The 12,059-nt window shown below is 38.0% G+C and overlaps 1 protein-coding gene across 9 annotated transcripts in view; it reads right to left on the reverse strand.

The window, feature by feature from the left end:
• The window catches only part of LOC131163002 (pentatricopeptide repeat-containing protein At4g21880, mitochondrial-like), a 69,127-nt gene that overhangs the window by 35,325 nt on the left and 21,743 nt on the right, over positions 1 to 12,059 (reverse strand). The window lies entirely within an intron of this gene.

Raw genomic sequence — 12,059 nt, forward strand, 5'->3', positions numbered from 1 at the left:
CGGTGAGCCAAGGAACCAGAGGAAGACTGACCCGATGTTTGAATTGACGAAATCATTTTATACAGTTGATCCAACTGTTCAGGACTGAATGCACTACTTGAAGAGGTATGGGTGCTTCCTCCTTGTAATCTTTCAGTTGGCCCGTCAGTGCTAGCCTGGTACCCACAATTTTTTTGGTATTGTCTCAGCTTCCAATCTGTCGGTTTTCCATGAATCTCCCAGCAGGTATTTTTTAAATGACCTGTTTTCGGCAATGTTCGCACCATAATTTACCTTTTTGTGGTCGTTGACTAGGTCCCCCTGGGCCTTTTGATACAAGGGCCGAAATATCAAGCTCATTAGTGTGCCCATCTATTTTTTAGGCGGATATGGGTACGGGGAGATCCAGCCCAACACGATCATTTTGGGGCCTCAGCATCACACACCTCCTGTTCTCCTCCCTCCTAACCTCTGCGAAGACCTCTCGGGTTGAAGGAAGAGGTCGTTGGCCAAGGATCCGTCCCCTCACGTCGTCAAACTCTCGGTTCAAGCCGGCAAGGAACTCGAAGACCCTTTCGTTTTCGAGCCTCTTCGATATCGTGTACTGTCGCCGGAGCACTCCCACTCTTCGTCGATGCTCAGATCGAGCTCCTGCCAGAGATGGGTTATCTCCATGAAATACTCGATAACGCCTCTCACACCTTGCCTCATCTGCCACAATCGGGTCTTGATTTCGAAGATTTGCGAGTAACTCTCGACGTCAGAGTATGTCTCATGAACGGCTTCCCAAACGTCCTTCGCCGTTGGCAAGAACAAGTAGACTTTTCCGATTGACGGCTATATCGAGTTGACAAGCCAAGCTGTGACCATGGAGTTTTCAGACCTCCATTTTTGCAAAGCTACAACGTCGGTAGGGTCTGATTTCCTCCGTTCACCTATAAGATAACCTAGCCTCCCTTTTCCCTCAATCACCAATTTTATGGATTGAGCCCACTCACGGAAATTTTTTCCGTTTAATTTTTCCAATGAGAGTGGAAAGGCTGTGTTATCTAGCCAATTCGAACCCCCAACAGATGTGGCCTCTAAGTCACCGTCGATATTTGCAGAAGAGGTCGACCCTCTGTTGTTGACGGTGCCGCTGGCCATAGTTAGCTAAGGTTGAGAAACCCTAACTCTGATACCATGAAAGCAGAAGTTGTGAATCTTTTCTGCATTGATTTGTTCATATGTACATCCCAATATATAATACGATTACCTATTCTAAACAAGGAAACAATTCCCTTACTGAATAATATCAAATCCCCCATATTTACCCACTTTCCTAATTTTTGTGTTATTTACAATGATACTCGGGATTGGGATTTTAACACCAAGGACTTGAAAAAGTACTATTAACCCCCACTCTAGCATCCCACTATTTTGTACTACAACAAATTTATTGCAAATTACCTTATGACAGAGAATTAGATTCTTAAGGGAGGCACCATAACCATTTCCCCACCAAAAAAATGTTTTGGACACCAAATTACCAAGGCCCAAGCCTCCCTTCCCTTATAGGCAAGTATATTTCTTTATTTGAGGATGCATTCAAATTCTAGTTTCTTTACATGTGAGTCCTTTGGTGGTTCTATTCCTTTTTTTTTTTTAAACTGGGAAATTGTTAAGAATGACAGATTGGGAGTCTCCTATGAGCTTTATATAAATGATATGGTTGGGGGCAAAGAACACATTCTGCTTTCATTCTCTTTTTCCTAAGTAGGACAAGAGTTGCTTTTACTCACCTTATTCTTGTTCCTACGAAGGATTGTTCTATAGTGAAGTACTATCAGTTCAATCAATGACTAGTGCTAGTAAAGTTCTTACCAAGGCCTTGTCCAACAAATTGAGGGTAGTGATAGGTGATACTAATTCTTCCGCTTAGATTGCTTTCATTACAAGATGACAAATCTTGGACAAAACTTTGTGTGGCTAATCAAGTTGTGGATGACTAATAGGAGGAGATATAAGATGAGGTTCTTAAGTTGAATTTTGATAAGGCTTATTATCTTCTAAGTTGGGGTTCCTTGACAAGGTCATGTACAAACAGTTTCCTCCCTTTGGAGCTATATGAAGGAGATCCAATAGGTCGTTTGCCGTCTTCGTTGTTGTCTGCAATTTTTAATGGAGAGCGCAGGTATTGGTTCGCAATCCCTTGGGTCATATGCCTTCTTCATTGTTATTCTTCAATACTTAATTGGAGAGCCCAGTTTTCCTACTTTCAAAGCTCCAAAAGGATGGAAATTTCAATTTCATTGTCAATTTTGATTTCAGTTTCAAAAAAGATTGAAACTAGTAGAGAAGTTTTACATTTATAATATAATATGTGTGTTAAAATATTAGGTTAATTTCAATGAAATTTATAAATCATTTATATATTTATTGTACAAATAAAGATAATTTAGACATGAATGGTTAAATGTTGTAAGATTAATTTTTTGTATAATTCTAAAAGCCCTCGTAAAAATATTTACTTTCAATAAAAAAACATAAATTAAGAGAGAAATTTTCATTGTGCCCCTAAATCTCACAATTGAACTCCAAGGAAATTTCATTTCGTAGTCAAAATGTCAACATGTGTCGCAAAAAATTCAAGATTTCAATAAATTTCAAATGATTCGTTTGAATTCTGATGAAAATCTACTGCCATTTCAATTTTCAGGTTCATGAAAAGCAAAAATTTTAACAAAAACTTTCACAATTTCACGCAAATTTAAGACCATGAATACAAGAAATATTATTCTCGAACACAAAAAGAAAAGAAATCTCCCCAACCTTGTCCAATCTCAAATTGAAGGTCTTTCCCTTGATCTATTAACATCACCTACAGCTAAAGAGCCATAGTACTATTCGTGCAAGAGAGAGAGTGAATTTGAGAAGTAGCTTGTTTTTGGCAGTATAACAGCGCAGTGATACTTCCATAAATCTATTTCGCTCAATTACTAACTCTCCAAAACCTATTAAAGCACCTTTTTTTGGGTTTTATATTGAGATGCCAAATTTTGTGAAAGTTTCTTTTTCTGCAAGTCTTATGCATATGTTAATTTCATTTTTCATTAAATAGAACGAAAAAACTGCGCAATTAACTTAAATTTTCATAGTTTGCCAAATCTTCAGTAGCCTTGCAAATTATTAGTTGGTTGACATTTGTTCTCTCCTCTTGTCAGTCTTTTGCTCATAAGTTCTAACTTACATGAAATGTTCACGCAATTCTTAAGCTCAAAGAAATTTCCATGGATACAGTAAACCTTTTGGAAAATACAAATAAATGATCTTTCATAATTATTCAATATTTTGATCACATCCTTTTAAATTCCTAAAATTTTAAAGTGAAGCCGATCTCGTACTCTATTTAATCTTTGCTTTTTTTTTCCCTGATAAGAAAACAAGATATATTAAGAAAGAGAATGCACAACCAAAGCAAGGCTACTAAATCCTCAAAAAGAAAAAAAGAAAAAATAAATAAAGAACAAAAAGGAAAATAAAATAATAAAAAATGAAAATCAAATAAAAACTAAATTTATCCAAGAAAGCCCTTTTTAATCCCTTTCCTTCATAGTTCACCAAACGCTTCAAATTCGCTAGTTCCCTTGGACCCTTCTTCGCTTTAGATTTGCCCCTTCAAGCCTAATTTCATTTCCTCCATGATCAGCCAACATGAGGCCAAAGCTATCCAGCAAATTCCGAGTTTGAATATCTTTATCAATAGATAATTTAACTAAAGTGGGCAGAATTCCATCTTTTACCTTCAGTTCTTCTATAAAAACAACATCCTCAAAAATATTAATTCCATCTAAACCTTCTAGAGGAGGAAGCGGCACATAAAGGAAATCCCCGAGACAATAGAATAAGAGTCAAATGAAAATCCTTGCTGCTCCCAAATTTGATTGAAAAGGAAACCCTTCTCATGTTCAAAATGCACTAGTACCTATACTATCATCATCCGAAATATCTCCCCATCTCTTACAAACCTTACTTGTAGTAATCCTCTCAACGACTAGCTCCTCCACCACGCTTAAAAACACCTTTACAATCTCTCTTAAGTTTTTTTTTGTTCATCAAATGAGTCCTAATTATCTTCAAAATACTTCCTCCTTTCAAAACCCAATGTCACACCCTTAAGACGAGCATAAATCTTTTGACTCTTCAAATTATCTGGATTGACTCCCTTTTCATTAGAATTCCCTTCCTAAACAACAATAAAGTCCTAATTTTCAACTTAAAAAAGAATCAAAATTCTTAGAAGAAGACCCCCCAAACTCAAACCTAGAACCATGCTTGCTATCATTGTTCTCCAAAAAAGGAGACACGTCTCTCAATAGAAAATTAGTAGATTTTATAGCAACCCATCTATCTCATTCCGCCTGCTTTTCTTTTTCTTTTCTTTTTTTCCAAAGCACCTCCTTCTTCTCTCCTCTTGACCACCATAGATCTTGTTTGAAGAAGACCGAAGCGTTGAACCACTTGCATCCTGTAATTGCCTTAAATTTCCACAAAATTGTCGAAATTTTCGTCAAAATTTCCAGTTTCCATCACCATTGAAATTGAAATGGCAATTGATTCCATCTTGCATAATTTCCATCGAAATTTCTACAAATCATCCAAATTTATTGACACCTCGAAATTTTAGTGAAACTTGTCGAACTTTTAACTATAGAATGAAATTTCCGCGGAATTCAAATGAGAGATTTAGGAGTGAAGTGAAATTTCTCTTTCAATTTAATTTATTTTTTTATTGAAGCATAATATTATTACAAGGGCTTTTGAAATTATTGAAAAAATCAACTTACAACAACATTTTATTAAACTATTCATGTCTAAATTATCATTATTTGCATAATATATAATATTTAAATGATTTATGAACTTCATTTGTATTAACTGAATATGTTTAATGCACATTATCTTACAAATATGTTTGATAAACATATTATATTACAACTTTTCACCTCATACACAACATAGATATATTTAACTTGTAATATATTAGTTCTAAAACTTACATTATATTGTCTATTAACAATTTCTAAAGTTTCATAAAAGAATTCCATACTTCACTACTGATTTCTATTATTTTTTCAAATTGAAATAAAAAATGACATCAAAATCGAAATTTCTGTACTTTTGGAGCATCAAAATTTGAGTCAAAATCAAAATTTAAGACCTTGACTCCCATAGCCTTGCAAGCTTTTAGAAGACAACCTTTTTTTTACTAGAGACCAGACTAAGTATTGGGGCCTGCCCATTCAATTGGCCCATAGCGATTTACCCTGCTGAGTGCTGAACATCCCCCCCCCACCCCCCCCAAAAACTGGCCATTTAAAATTAAAATTATGCTCTTAGGCCTCCTTAACCAAGAGGCCCATCAGAAAATTTAAAAGGCCTTTACTAATCTGAAACATTTGGCCCAAGAGCACTTTATTCTATGCATTTTATCCCCTTTTTGTGTTTTAGATGGCTGATCCAAAGAAAGAGCAAGCTGATGCAATTCATCCCACATCTACCAAACAATCTGCCTCACCCCCAAAGGAAAAGGAAGATCTAGACTCCAATGCTAAGGTCAGTGAGCGACAGCCTGACCTAGTTAATAATAGTACTAGAAAAATGTTGAAAGCATGGGATAGTATTGATAGGGTAGACCATTTTGAACATGGTAGACCGAGGTCTGTTTGAACATATTGTGGTAAAAAGAATATCTTTGTGAGTGCCAAAACCATGGTACATATTGTGGTAGACCTAGGGCTGTTTGTACATATTGTGGTAAAAAGAATATCTTTGTGAGTCCCAAAACCAAGGTACAAGTAATTTGTTGTCTCATTTAACCCCCCCAATGTCCAAAATATCCATATGGAAACAAGGTTAAAGGGAAATCAATCTTAGGTTTCCAACCTAAAAAGGAAGCACCTGAGGCAGTTAATCTTGTATCAACAGCTTTTAGAGTCGAGGCTGGCTTGAGAGCTTTGCAGGAAATGGTTACTGAGGATAAGCTACCCTTTTTATTTGTAGAGGGTCGTGACTTTCCAAAAGTTTGTGCTATAATGCTACCTAAATGGAGAGTTGTCCCATCTCGCTCTACAATCACTAGAGTAGTTGTGAAAATTTATTATAAAGAGAAGAATATATTGAACATAGGACTTGCCTTACCACAGCCACTTGGACATTAGTGCAAAATTTAAACATGTGTCTTACTAGACATTCAGTTGATGATGATTGGAAACACCACAAAAGAACTTTTACTTTTTCCAAGTTTCAAATCACAAACAACGTAGGCCACATAGTGCACCTGTGAGAAAGAGTGACTTAGTTACTATGGGGGGCAGCAGAAGGGGTAGGGGTAGACCTAAAATAAGTTGGAAGGAGATAGTGAATAAGGATTTAATATCCTTCAATCTATCAAAAGAAATGGTCCATAATAGCATAAATTGGCAGAAAAGGATTCATATAGCCGACCCCACCTAGTGGGCCAAAGGCTTGGTTTTGTTGTTGTAGCAAGGTAATTGAGAATTGTTTGCGTGTTGGGAATAGATTGCATTTTCATTGTGGCTATTGACAATGCTAGCTAGCTCTAATAATGGCACAATTAGGCATTTGAAGAGGAGAACAAAGGAGTGGAATGGGGCTATCTTAGATCATGGGTTTTTGCATGCCCATTTTGTGCACACATTCTTAATTTTATTGTGGATGATGGTTTAAAAGATCTCAATGCATCTATTGTGAAGTTCGTAACACGGTAAGACATGTAAGATCCTCCCTCACCATCTAGGCTGCAAAGTTTTGATAACCGGGTTAACAAGAAAACAGTTAAGTGAAAGAGTTTTCTTTGTCTAGATGTGCCAACGAGGTGGAATTCCACTTATTTGATGTTGGATGTGGCCAAAAAGTTTGGAAAGGCCTTTGAGCGGTTGGAGGAGGATTATCCACAGTTTCTACTATCTTTAGATGATGATGTAAATTATGCTGATGTTTGTGAAGCTTTTAGAACTTTTTTACAATGCAACATTGTTATTTTTATGATCATTGTATGTTACCTCCAATGCTTTCTTTGATGAGCTATTTCTAATTCAATCTAAGTGGCTAACTCATTACAAATGGCAATGCTCTTTTAAGTTCAATGGTGGGGAATATGAAAATGAAATTTCACAAATACTGGGGAAACAAGTAGAACTTTAATAATTTGTTATATGTGGTGGTGGTCCTTGATCCTAGGAAGAAACTAAGGTATGTAAGATGGAGATTTTCACAACTTTTTGATAAAAAATAGTCGATATGAAAACTAAGAAAGCAAAAAATTTTGTGCTTCAGATATATGAATTTTATCTCACATGACGCACCTCCAATTCTCCAAGTATTAGAGATTGAGGATGATTATGAGGATCCTAAAAGACTTTTTGCAGCTCAATTTAGTAAGCATTTGCTGCATTTGTTTGAAGAAGATAACTTGAACAACCAGAGGTAGAGAGATATTTGGGAGAACGGTGAGGATCCTAGAACTTTAGATTTTGATATGCATGGTGGAAAGCTAATTCCAAGAAATACCATGTGATGTCCCAACTAGCTCAAGATGTCTTAGTGATTCCAGTGTTTCCTGTTGTCTCGAACTCTGCATTAAACATGGGAGGGTGTGTTCTTGACCCGTTCCGTAACTCATTGTCTCCGTTCATGGTAGAGGTTCTTATATGCTCACAAAATTGGCTTCAGTCCTTCCCAACTCCAATCAGTCTTAGAGATGCTATGGATGATGTCTAGGAATATGAGAAAATCGAGAAAGATATTAAAATATAAGTTCTTTATTCTATAGTTTTACCTTTTTATTTTGCAAAAGTTATTAATTAATTCATTTTATTGTCGGCTTCTTATTTAGAATTTTTGGGGTCTCAAAGTGGCACAGGCCCAGACTAGTTCTTTTTCATGTTGAACACTAGTTTGTTGACCCTTTCCACCTAGATTTTAATCATTTCATGTTATATTTCTAATTTAAAATATTATTTAGTTGATATTTCGATGACATGCTGTCAAAATTTATACAAGATTATTGATTTTGTTTTCTCAAGACTAGCTGCCTGTTGAGACAAGGATGGAAGTTCAGAGTTCTCAGTTCTGGAGGTCTTGTTGAGCAGTTGGCTGCTATGTTATTCTTAGATCTTCCAATTTAGGATGCTTCATCAATTAGATTATAGATGGATGATGGATGTGACACAAACAATTCTGTGATATTTCTTATTTTCATTTTTGGATTAGTTTGTTTGATCTTTGAAGCTTTGAAGGCTAAGCCTAGGATGAATGTCTGTCTATAACAAATAATATTTTGGATTTGCTTGCTTCGAACTATTTTAGTATTTAAGCTCATGTTAGACTGTTGGATAAAGCTTTGAATTAAGAATTTATGGTTATGGCATGCCATGTTACTATCACAGGCTTACCATTTACCAGCAGGTAAGGAATCAAAAAGCATCTCAATAGCCTATATATATATACATATGCTTTCTTTTGAATTTATGTGATGCTTTTGAATTTATGTGGAAAGGAGTCAAAAGACAGCAGCCAACAGGTGAAGAATTTAAGTGATGCTTTCGAATTTGAATGTTGACTTAAATTTGAATCTCATTTAGTAGGCTAAGAATTTATGTTGATTTTCTTTTGAATTTATGGACTTTTTTGGCCCCCTTTGGCAAGCTTGAACTGAATAACTCGACCCAACTCAACCCACCCAGTAATGTCATTCGACCCATGTTGACCCAACTTGATTGTGACTTTGGGTTGAGTTCGGTTGGGTGATCAGTCAACTCGAAAGTGGGTGGCCAGTTGGCAGTTAAGGGTCAAACCAACCCACATGGATCTGTGTGCAGCCGTAGCTATTGATCCCTCAACATCAATGCTCGAATCCAATTCCAATTCTTTAATCAAACAATTCCTCCTCCGCCCATTAGAAACTCTATAGAACAATCTAGTATTGCAATCCCCATCCTTAGACTAACAAACCCTAGATTTCTGACTCCAAATTCTTTCTTCTTTAAACAAAAGCATTTCCAACTCATTGCGTAGTTGAGCCGTCCTTTCCCTCTCTTCTTCCCCAAAAAAAACACACTCCTCTAATTTGTATAAACCCTCCAAAGTATTCAAAATGTTATCCTTTTGATCCCCAATATCCCCAAACACCTATTTGTTCCAACCTTAAGCTTATCTCAAACGAACTTCAGCTTCTTCATCACCCTAAAACTTGCCCACCCCTGAACCTGGCACTCCTTCCACCATTCCCAAATTCTTTCCCAAAAAGACAAATGAGCCAAGCACATATTCTCAAATCTAAAGGAAATGGGTCCCCATTGAATAGAATTAGAGTCCAGGAGAATAGGGCTATGATTGGAAGAAGGTTTGAACAGCAGCTGTTGTATAACTTTCGGAAACAAATCTTCCCAAACATTTGTAAAGAGGAATATATCAATGCGAGAACAAGCTCTACTCCCAAATCCACCCAAGTAAAACTGCCATTATTTAAGGGAATATCACTAAGGCCGCATTCCCAAATAAAATTATCAAACCTTCTCATCCCACTATTCACCTCATAGACCCCCGACCTCTCCCTTTACAAAAAACATTAAAATACCTCCCCCAACCCACCGCTGGTTACAAAGATCAAACAAGCTAGCCAACTCTTCAAAAGAACTATTTTGCTAAGAAGAATAGTAGAGCTGTATACAGATTAAACTACTGCTCTCCAACTCCCTTATTATCTAACAAAACAGACGGGACAAGAACCAAGTATACAGCGAACAAACTCAAGTGTCCCACCATAATTGACCCCAAGAGGCCCCAGAAGAAGGGAAAACTGCCCACTCCCTAGACCTTGAATCCCAAATACTCATTAAAAGTTGGGGACTATGTCCTTTTACTTGACTTCCCGGAGAAATAAAATATTGGGGCCAGTGCTGTTAATCAAATCTCTAACAATTCTCCTCTTACTCAACCCCCCCTAAACCCCTAACATTCAACAAAAAGATCTTCATTTAGCATAAGCTAAGACCCCAGAGCCCCTTCCCTATTCATCACAGTTAACTGAGGACACTAATCTACCCAATTCTCTAACCAACTTTTTGCTTTTCCGTTTTCTCCCCAACCCCCCAAAAAGGCTACCAGTACTGGGCATCCCCCCAACCACTAGTTCCTCATGACATAAAAATAATTTAGAATTAACATGAATAGACCCAAGAATGGAAGGTTACCTGCAGGACTGTCATTGTATTCCTGTTTTGCTCCCGAAAGATCCCTTTCAAGGTTTTTGGTCGAAGCTAAATGGCTCAAGCAAAACTCATTTGAGCTAGGAAAAATATTATTTAGTGTTGATAAGTTGTTACCCTTTAGAATCGAAGCCACATCTGAGCTCTGAGTTCCCTGAACAGAATCCATCCAAGGATTTTCAGATTGTGACGGCCTTGTAATATCACCCCCAGCTCCTTCCCAATCTTCATACCTCCCCACCTTTACTTCCTTGCTATTTCCTCCCCTACCTGCTCTTCTAATATTCTCAACAAATAATTCCTCCTCAGGATCATATGAAGAAAATCAAGTCTCCTCTTCTTCTTTAGGCACCATCAGACTCTCAATGTGATTGTATGGAAGCATTGCCTCCTTACTTTCCTCTTTGATTTCACTTCTTCCTCCTTCCCTTCCAGAATGCACATAGCTTGAATATCGCCACTATATGGGATTTTCTCCACAGATAAAAACCTCCCAAAATCATTGGCCCTCAATCTGAAACGAGAAAATTATTGTATGCTCTGAAAGTCCTAACCCAGGCATTAATAATCTTTGAGAAAAGAAAGGATTTCAATTCTTTTACAATCCAATTTCTCTCCACTAAATATAGATGCATCTAGAACACTTGTCTGATACTCTTTGTTGTGCTGGAGCAAAGAGACGCTTAGCTGGAGACACGCGTGAGGAGATAAATGACGCGTTGCAAGCTGGGCATTTATCCACCATTCATCTCCATTTATCTCATGATTGAAAACCTCCCAAATTTGTAATTTAATGTCTTTAATTGTGATTTAAATATCAGCCCTATAAATAGAGAGTTGAGGAATACAAGAGGCACAAGAGAAGCTCAGAGAGCAGAGGGAAGAAAGAGAGGAGGAAGAGAGGGAGAGAGAGTGTAAGAGTTGTATTTTTCCGGCGAATAGTGAATTTTACTAGTATGCTCCGTGGACGTAGGTCGATACTGACCAAACCACGTTAAATTTCTGGTGTCATATTATTTTCTGGTTGCTCATAGGGTCCTAACAAGTGGTATCAGAGCCCGGTTGGAGTAGAAAAGCCAGATCGGAAGTGATCCTGAAATCAGAGCTCTGTCCACCATCACATTCACCTCACTGAGACGAACAGAACCATGCAAACCGGACCTTGAAAGGAGCTCAGACAAAGCCTCACGCGCCCTCATGCGCCTCACCGGAGCAGGACGCCTCGCCACACTCTGACCACGCACCGGAGACCAGCTGCTCACGCGCCGCACGCGTTGCACACGTCTTCCTCGCCCAATTGGCCTCAACCCAACCCGACCCGACCCGAAGACACCCTCAGACCGGATCAACCCGAGAACTGGTCCCCGACCCGGATCCGTCCCGCCATCTCAAAACCCAGTCACATCAGCGTCGTTGAGTCAGCCACCACGTCAGCACGCCACATCAGCTGCCACGTCATCCGATCCACGTCATCAGTGGGCCCCACACTACCACATCAACAACCATGTCAACAGGTGGACCCCATTGCCACGTCGGCAGAGTTGGCCAGTTTGACCATAACTTTGACTGAGCTTTTCGGAGTCGTTTTGGGTCCGTTTTTCGAGCGACTTGAACCATTTCTAGGGTTTTCGACAATTCTGGATCTAACCGTGCTATCCATTTGAGCTAATTCCATCTCTAGATTAGCGAATCGATATGTCAAACGAAAAGAGCTCAAAAATCGAAATGTTCAATGGCAACAATTTCGGTTTCTGGAAGATGCAGATAAAAGATTATTTATTTGGGAAGGAATTGCATTTACCGTTGAAG

The sequence above is a fragment of the Malania oleifera genome, chromosome 8 (assembly GCF_029873635.1).
Source record: "Malania oleifera isolate guangnan ecotype guangnan chromosome 8, ASM2987363v1, whole genome shotgun sequence".
Classification (NCBI taxonomy): Eukaryota; Viridiplantae; Streptophyta; class Magnoliopsida; order Santalales; family Ximeniaceae; genus Malania; species Malania oleifera.